This window comes from Anomaloglossus baeobatrachus, unplaced genomic scaffold (genome assembly GCF_048569485.1).
Source record: "Anomaloglossus baeobatrachus isolate aAnoBae1 unplaced genomic scaffold, aAnoBae1.hap1 Scaffold_516, whole genome shotgun sequence".
Lineage (NCBI taxonomy): Eukaryota > Metazoa > Chordata > Amphibia > Anura > Aromobatidae > Anomaloglossus > Anomaloglossus baeobatrachus.
The window spans coordinates 44,466-53,966 of NW_027444522.1; positions in this window are offsets into that span (position 1 = coordinate 44,466).

The window sequence follows — 9,501 nt, forward strand, 5'->3', positions numbered from 1 at the left end:
TGAGAGCCAGCCCTCATGCAGGGATTGGCTGGCAGACCACTGCAATGCCACAGCCCTGTTAGTTGTGGAATTGCAGTGATTGGCTGGCCTGCACAGCGTGACCGAGCCTTTATACCGGCCGGCGCGCTGTGCTCTGTACACAGCCATCTCATATTCCCTGCTTTCCACGCCCACAGGCGCCTATGATTGGTTGCAGTGAGACACGCCCCCACGCTGAGTGACAGGTGTCACACTGCACCCAATCACAGCAGCCGGTGGGCGGGTCTATACTGTGCAGTAAAATAAATAAATAAATAATTAAAAAAAACGGCGTGCGGTCCCCCCAATTTTAATACCAGCCAGATAAAGCCATACAGCTGAAGGCTGGTATTCTCAGGATGGGGAGCTCCACGTTATGGGGAGCCCCCCACCCTAACAATATCAGTCAGCAGCTGCCCAGAATTGCCGCATACATTATATGCGACAGTTCTGGGGCTGTACCCGGCTCTTCCCGATTTACCCTAGTGCGTTGGCAAATCGGGGTAATAAGGAGTTAATGGCAGCCCATAGCTGCCACTAAATCCTAGATTAATCATGTCAGGCGTCTCCCCGAGATTCCTTCCATGATTAATCTGTAAATTACAGTTAAAAAACACACACACCCGAAAAATCCTTTATTAGAAATAAAAAACGCTAACAAAGTCCCTCATTACCAATTTATTAACCCCGACAAACCCTCCATGTCCGGCGTACTCCACGGACTCCGGCGTCGCGTCCAGCTCTGCTGCATGGAAGTGACAGGAGCTGCAGAAGACACCGCCGCTCCGGTCACCTCCACGCAGCTAATGAAGGGAATAGCGCGATCAGCTGCTGTCAGTCAGGTAACTCCCAGCCACCGCTGGATCCAGCGGTGGCCGCGATTAACCTCAGTGACAGCAGCTGATCGCTATACTCACCTCAGTTGGTGCATGGAGCTGACTGGAGCGGCGGTGAGTAGCGCGATCAGCTGAGCTGTCACTGAGGTTACCCGCGGCCACCGCTGCATCCACCGCTGGATCCAGGTAACCTCAGTGACAGCTCAGCTGATCGCTATACTCATCTCATTAGCTGCGTGGAGGTGACCGGAGCGGCGGTGTATTCTGCAGCTCCTGTCACTTCCATGCAGCAGAGCTGGACGCGACGCTGGAGGACTGTGGAGTACGCCGGACATGGAGGGTTTGTCGGGGTTAATAAATTGGTAATGAGGGACTTTGTTAGTGTTTTTTATTTCTAATAAAGGATTTTTCGGGTGTGTGTGTTTTTTAACTGTAATTTACAGATTAATCATGGAAGGAATCTCGGGGAGACACCTGACATGATTAATCTAGGATTTAGTGGCAGCTATGGGCTGCCATTAACTCCTTATTACCCCGATTTGCCAACGCACTAGGGTAAATCGGGAAGAGCCGGGTACAGCCCCAGAACTGTCGCATCTAATGTATGCGGCAATTCTGGGCGGCTGCTGACTGATATTGTTAGGGTGGGGGGCTCCCCATAACGTGGAGCTCCCCATCCTGAGAATACCAGCCTTCAGCCGTATGGCTTTATCTGGCTGGTATTAAAATTGGGGGGACCGCACGCCGTTTTTTTTAATTATTTAATTATTTATTTCACTGCACAGTATACACACACCGGCTGCTGTGATTGGGTGCAGTGAGACAGCTGTCACTCAGTGTGGGAGCGTGTCTCACTGCAACCAATCATAGGCGCCGAAAAGCAGGACAGCAGGGAATAGGAGATTGATTAATGAGCGGCCGGCTTTTTCAAAAGAGGAAAAGCCACCGGAGTTTGAACAGCTGTGCAGCGCCGCGGCAGTGATCGGGGAACGGTAAGTAAGAGAGAGGGGGGGGAGCTGACCGACAGACTGTGAGAGGGGGACAGACAAGACAGAGAGAGACAGACCGACGGACTGAGGGAGATAGAATAAAAAAAAAAAAATGACCGACATCGCTAGTAAAAAGCACAAAACGTGCGTTTTGGACATCGGAGTGCCACACAAGGTTTTCATGTAAAATCTTTCATGTAATAATCTCAAAAAGTAACATACACCAGCTCTATCTCACTATTGGGTATGTGCCCTTAACATTTCCGCCATGAAAATTCATTTTGGTGTCATTTTGGAAGGTTTTCTGGTGAGTCCGTAAAAATGGCGTAAAACTTGGACAAAATTGTTCACAGCTGTGACTTTTGAGTGATAAATGCTTCAAGGGGTCTTCCCCATGCTGATGCCATGTCATTTGAGCACTCTTCTGAGACTTTTGTGACATTTTTAGGGTTTCCACATGCTGCCGGGGGGTCATTTCACAAAAATACTCGGGTCTCCCATAGGATAACATTGGGCTCGGTGCTCGGGCCGAGTACACGAGTATCTTGGGAGGCTTGGCCCGAGCTTCGAGCACCCGAGCTTTTTAGTACTCGCTCATCACTAGTGTCTTGTTGTTATTATAATAAAGTCTAAAAGGGAATGAATGGAAACAGTGGGAAAGCTGACCAACTCTCCAGGTTCTCAGGGATAAGGGAATAGAAAGGCCAAGATGGTATTTCTTTAAAGGCCAAATAAATCTCTGAAGTCGGGCAACGCTATCACTCCTGATATTTTAGAATAATAGAATATGGTTCTGCTCCTACAGTACTGGGCTTACCAGACCATATGAACATGGTTTCAATGGAAGCAAGACACCTGAAGAAGGACAAGGGAACCCTAATCAGAAGAGCTTGAAAGACATACAGAATCCGAAGAAGGATGTTAATTTTAAAGATTGTACTTCTACCACACATGTAAAAGCAATCCTTGTCCATCTTGAGTCTTCGTGTACCAATTGGAGAAGTTTGGGGAAATAAAGAGATTATGTCAGGCTTATGTCTCTTGGTAATAGTATCTCTAAATATTTAATAGCTAAATTGCGACATTTAAATTCTTTAGTTTTACTTCACTATGTTTATAGGAGACAGAGCATATTCCAGAAGAAATCGTCACTACTATAGTGCGGGAAGAGGGAAACCAAGGAAAAAATTGTTAAAACATACCCTGCTGTAACTAAATAAAAGCATAGTGCATATAAACATAGGGTACTTAGTAAACACTGTTTTTGATCAAAAAAAGCATAAAGCTATCCCACCAAACGTCAAGGTGTACCCAGTTGGGATAGTACCTACACTCTCTAATATTAAAACCTTACCATGGGTCTAAAATAGGCCTCAATGTGGCTAAGGAATGAGAGTAACCGGGTCCCAACAGGACACACACAGTCAGGGGGATTCACAGAATTAAATGTCCTTGGTTTTTCCTTGGTTTCTCTTTGTCTCATACTCCGGCTCTCATACTCCGGCTCACTTTTTTGTTTTTATGTAGTTTTTTTGTATTCAGTACAAACAGGGAGTGGCCCCCTTCTCAGCGAGCTGGACATTTAATTCTGTGAATCCCCCTGACTGTGTGTGTCCTGTTGGGACCCGGTCACTCTCAGCCCTTAGCCACATTGAGGCCTATTTTAGACCCATGGTAAGGTTTTAATATTAGAGAGTGTAGGTACTATCCCAACTGGGTACACCTTGATGTTTGGTGGGATAGCTTTATGCTTTTTTTGATCAAAAACAGTGTTTACTAAGTACCCTATGTTTATATGCACTATGCTTTTATTTAGTTACAGCAGGGTATGTTTTCACAATTTTTTCCTTGGTTTCTCTTTGTCTCATGGCCAGTGTGAACATGGTCTCACAAGTTCCATGTATACCATCTCATACTCCGGCTCACTTTTTTGTTTTTTTTGTTTTTATATAGTGCGGGAAGAACCTGTCTCAGAAAAAGGCAGCACAAATATAGACGAGGAAGAGGAAACCCTCTGCTGCGCCTGGCCCCGCATTCCTGCAAGAAGGATGAGAAGAGCAAGGGCCAGGATCTCCTCCTTTATAAACACTCTGTTAAGGTAAGAAAAGGTAAGTATACATAAAGGATAAGTACAGAAAAGAAGCACAAGTATAAGTAAGAAAGGATAAGTATAGGTAACAAAAGAGAAATATAGAGGCGTTATAGGTTATTAAAACAAAAAAAGCAAGTAAAAATAGGCAAATAAAGGTAAGAAAGGATCTAGGTAAGAAAATTATAAATGTAGATGAATATAAAAAAAAACGGATACATTTTATACAAGTATAGGTAAGAAAAGTTAAAGGAGTTGTCCGTCATTAGCTTAACAAAATTTTTTGAGTTTATCTGTGCTGTATTGTCATATAAATCACACTTACATTATTTTTTGTTTTCTAACTTTTGTTCCTCTTGAATTATCCCTTTATTCTCTGCAGCACCTTGTTTACATTCAGATCCAGCAAACATGACCACTTCCTGTGCAAAACCTCAGTCAGAGCTGTCACCACCCACCCCAGTGTCCAGCCCCATCCTCTGCCCGCCCCCAGCACACACATTCCCTGTCAGTATTCTTCCCCAGCACCTGACCTGGTATCACTACAGCATTGCAAATAACAGCCCCACATCGGGCTCTGCACCGCACACATATGGCTCTGCACCGCACACATATGGCTCTGCACCGCACACATATGGCTCTGCACCGCACACATATGGCTCTGCACTGCACACGCATGGCTGTGCACCGAACACGCACATATGGCTCTGCACCGCACACGCACACATATGGCTCTGCACCGAACACGCATGGCTCTGCACCAAACACGCACACATATGGCTCTGCACACCCACACATATGGCTCTGCACCGCACACATATGGCTCTGTACCGCACATGCGCACATATGGCTCTGTACCGCACACGCACACATATGGCTCTGCAGACGCACACATATGGCTCTGCACATGCACACATATGGCTCTGCATACCCACACATATGGCTCTGCACCGCACACATATGGCTCTGTACCGCACACGCACACACATGGCTCTGCACCGCACACGCACACATATGGCTCTGCACCGCACACGCACACATATGGCTCTGCACCGCACACGCATGGCTCTGTACCGCACACGCACACATATGGCTCTGTACCGCACACATATGGCTCTGCACACGCACACATATGGCTCTGCACACGCACACATATGGCTCTGCACACGCACACATATGGCTCTGCACCCCCCACCCCCCCATAGGGAACACATGTAGGGAGTACATACTCACCCGTCCTCGGTCCCCGCCGCTCCTGCACGTTCGCCAGCTGTCTGTGCTCTGGACATATCAGCACAGTAGTGACGTCACCGCTGTGCTGAAGAGAGCACAGACAGCGGGAGGGACAGTGATGAGAAGCAGCGCTGCGCTGCTTCTCATCAGCACTTTCAAATGTACCGGCATCTGTGATCTGTGATGCCGGTACATTTGAATGTGTGATCCTGAGCAGGGGGCCCGGTGCTGGCGCTGACACCACGGCAGCCGCCGCCAGGCCCCTCCCCCAGGTCACGGACCCCACAGCAGTGCAGGGGGAGGTTACTGGAGAGTAAAAGAGGTGCGGGGGAATGTGTGGGAGGGTGCAGGGAAGGGGGCGGGGCTCATCGCACTGTACCCGCCCAGCAGGGAGGCGACATGCTGTTCCACATTTGCATGTCAACATGGCCCTGCCCATGTTGACATGAAATGACCGGAAGCAGCAAAATTGCGGCAGGAGCGGTCACATGACCACTCTGAGCCGGGGGAGAGGGGCTGACAGCAGGGCAGGTAAGTGATCTCTATCTACTTACCTGCCCCAATGTAGCCCAATAGGGAAATAAAAAAAAAAAGTCAAAGAAGCCGGATAACCCCTTTTAATAGTAAAGTAAAAAAAGAAAAAAGCGCTTCATACTGACCGAGGCTCCGTTGCAGCTGTACACTGCTCCCGTGGCTTCTCCTTCACTTGCTGGGCCGCTAATTACTGCTCATTCATATGCACTGCTTTCCCCGTCCTCCGGCTGTCCTGTCTCCTGTGATTGGTTGCAGTCAGACGCATCCTTAGCGTATGTGAAAGCATCTGCTTACAACCAATCACGGGCGCCAAGACGGTTGATGAGTGGGAAAGCAATTCAACTCAGCGGATCATTATTGTGGTATAAAACGCATAAAATTTTTCACTGTGTTTTTCTCCCATATTATGACACCAAGAACAGAAAAAGCATATGGCTACAGTATGCAGCCCCCAGCCGTGCGCTTATCTTGGCTGTTTATCCAAATAAGAGGAACTGCATGCGGCTTTTTTCTGGATTTACAAAAATAATTTAAAAATAAACGAAATTCAGTCCCCCCGAATTTTGGTACCCAGGCATGATAAACCACAAAAGCTGGGGGCTGGTATTGTCAGGCTGGGGAGACCCCTATTTATTGAGCCGCCCCGTGCCTAAAAATAGCAGCCTGCAGCCACTCAGAATTGTCACATCCATTAGATGTGACAATCCCAGCACTTTACCTGGCTCTTCCTGGTTGCTCTGGGGCGGTGGCAATCAGGCTAATATGAAGTTAATCACAGCCCACAGCTGCCTCTAAGCCAGATATTAATCGTCAGGGTCTATGAGACACCCCCCCCCCCTTAGTAATCTGTAAGTGACAGTAATAAACACATACACCAAGAAAAAAACAGTTTTTTGTAATTAAATACATCACCCTCATAAGCCTCTTGATTAGGCTACATTCACAGGACTGCCCCGTTTTTGCGGTCCGCAAAAAAATGGTCATGTTTTTTCACGGATGCAACTGTGTGGCATCCGTTCCGTTCCGTATATGGTCCGTGTGTCATCTGCGTACCTTCCTATTTTTTTCAAACTGCAAAAAAACGGAAGCAGCTAGATAGATAGAGGGATAGATAGAGACAGATAGCTAGAGGGATAAATAGAGGGATGGATGAATGAATCAAGGGATATATAGAGGGATAGATAATAGATGAGAAAGACCAATATAATGTCCTACCCCCCCCCCCGCATATTCTAAGCTGGCACCCTTTAGTGCCTTTCATGTGGCACTAAAGGGTGCTTAGCCTTGTATTTAGCCAATAAAAAATAAATAATTAAAAAAAAAAACGACGTGAGGTCCCCCTATCTTTTGTAGCCAGCTAGGGTAAAGCAGACGGCTGCAGCCTGCAGACCACAGCTGGCAGCTTCACCTTGGCTGGTAATCCAAAACAGAGGGCACCCCACGCTGTTGTTTAAAATTAAATAAATAATTTAAAACAAAAAACGTGGGGTCCCCCCCAAATTGCATCACCAGCCAAGGTAAAGCGGACAGCTGTGGTCTGGTATTCTCAGACTAGGGAGGTCCACCGATATTGGACACTCCCCAGCCTAAAAATAGCAGGCTACAGCTGCCCCAGAAGTGGCGCATCCATTGGATGTGCCAATCCTGGCGCTTTGCCCCAACTCATCCCGTTGCCCTGGTGCGTTGGCAAACGGGGTAATATATGGGGTTGATGCCAGATGTGTAATGTCACCTGGCATCAAGCCCAGGGCTTGATGACGTCAGGCGTCTATCAGATACCCGACATCACCAACCCATTCAGTAAGAAATAAAAAATAGACAACAAAAAAAGTTTTATTTGAAAAAACACTCCCCACATTCCCTCTTTCAACAATTTATTGACAAGAACAATCAAATCCGGGTCCGGCGTAATCCAATAAGGGGGTCGCACGGCGATCCATACCATAGTCAATGAGACTCCCAGTCAATGAAGAACAAAATGTTCCCCATTGGCTGGGAGAGCCGTGCAGTGACCTGAGCTAACATCAATAGGTCAGCCCAGGTCACTGCAGGGGATGCCGAGCGCTGCCGTCAGGAGGTTAGATGAGATCATTACCTACAGTAACGATCTCCTGCTCTGCTGACGTCAGCGCTGTCACTGACTTCTATGCCCGCCGCAGTCTACGCAGTATCGAGAGAGCCCGTGACGTCACTGCTAGTGACAGTCTCGGGCCGCCCCCGAGACGGGCAGAGAAGGCAGTGACCGCGGTGACGTCAGGAGGCAGGAGATCGTCACAGCAGGTAATTATCTCATCTAATCTAACCTGCAGCTACATGTGCAGAGAGCAGGGAGCCGCGCACACTGAGCGCTGGCTTCCTGCTCTCCTAGCTACAGTACACATCGGGTTAATTACACGATGTGTACTGCAGCTACATGTGCAGACAGCAGGAGCCGGTGCTTGCAGCGTGAGAGCGGCGGAGGCTGGTAACGAAGGTAAATATCGGGTAACCACCTTGGTTACCCGATGTTTACCTTGGTTACAGCTTACCGCAGCTGCCAGATGCCGGCTCCTGCTCCCTGCTCGCTTCATTTCATCGCTCTCTCGCTGTCACACACAGCGATCTGTGCGTCACAGCGGGAGAGCGACGACCAAAAAATGAAGCTGGACATTCAGCAACGAGCGGCGACCTCACAGCAGGGGCCAGCTCGTTGCTGGATGTCACACACAGCGACAGCGACGGGACGTCGCTGCAACGTCACAGAAAATGGTGACGTAGCAGCGACGTCGTTGTCGCTGTGTGTGACACCACCTTTAGCAGTCAGTGTCCCGCTCCCTGCCAGCCCCGCGGCGTGAGAAGCTGCTGATACTGCGGGCAGACACTGACATTGCAGTGCGGGCAGCTGCGGGGCTGGCAGGGAGCGGGACACAGACTGCACGGGCAGTGATGACAAGCAGCGCTCGGCATCCCCGCGGCTGCACGCACTGCAGGGTGAGAAGCAGCTTATACTGCAGAGGGGGGCAAACACTGACACGCTGCAGTGCGGGCATCCGCGGGGCTAGCGCGGGACACAGACTGATGCACATACACAGATGACCCATGATGACACAGACAGCGCGCACGGGGGAGGGGGGGAGACAGTTCCCAGGGCGTCAGGCAGTAGACATGATCAAGCGCTGGGGACACAGCGCTGACAGTGTATCTGACAGCAAGTGGGCAACTTTCTTGTTCCTTGCCTTATTGAACTGGACACTGAATCGGCTGGAATTCAGGGCGCACGTAGCTGGGCACAGGAGGCGGGGGAGGGAGACTACAGAGTGTGTGGGAGGTTGTGGGCAGAGTACGGGGTGCTGGGCAATGTGTGGGAGGGTGCAGGGAACGGGGGCGGTTACTCCACGCACTGTACAGCCCAGCAGGGAGGCGACATGCTGTTCCAGATTTGCATGTCAACATGGCCCTGCCCATGTAGACATGAAATGACCGGAAGCAGCAAAATCGCGGCAGGAGCGGTCACATGACCACTCTGAGCCGGGGGAGAGGGGCTGACAGCAGGGCAGGTAAGTGGTCTCTATCTACTTACCTGCCCCAATGTAGCCCAATAGTGTAATAATGGAAAAAAGTCAAAAGAAGCCGGATAACCCCTTTAAATATAGATGAGTATAGGTAAAAAAAAAAAAACAAGTATAAATGCAGGCAAGTATGGGTAAGAAAGGATATAGGTAAGAAAATATAAATATATATAAATATAGATGAATGGTTAAACCCCCCCCCAAAAAACAAGGATAAATTTAGGCAAGTATAGGTAAGAAAGGATAACTATAGA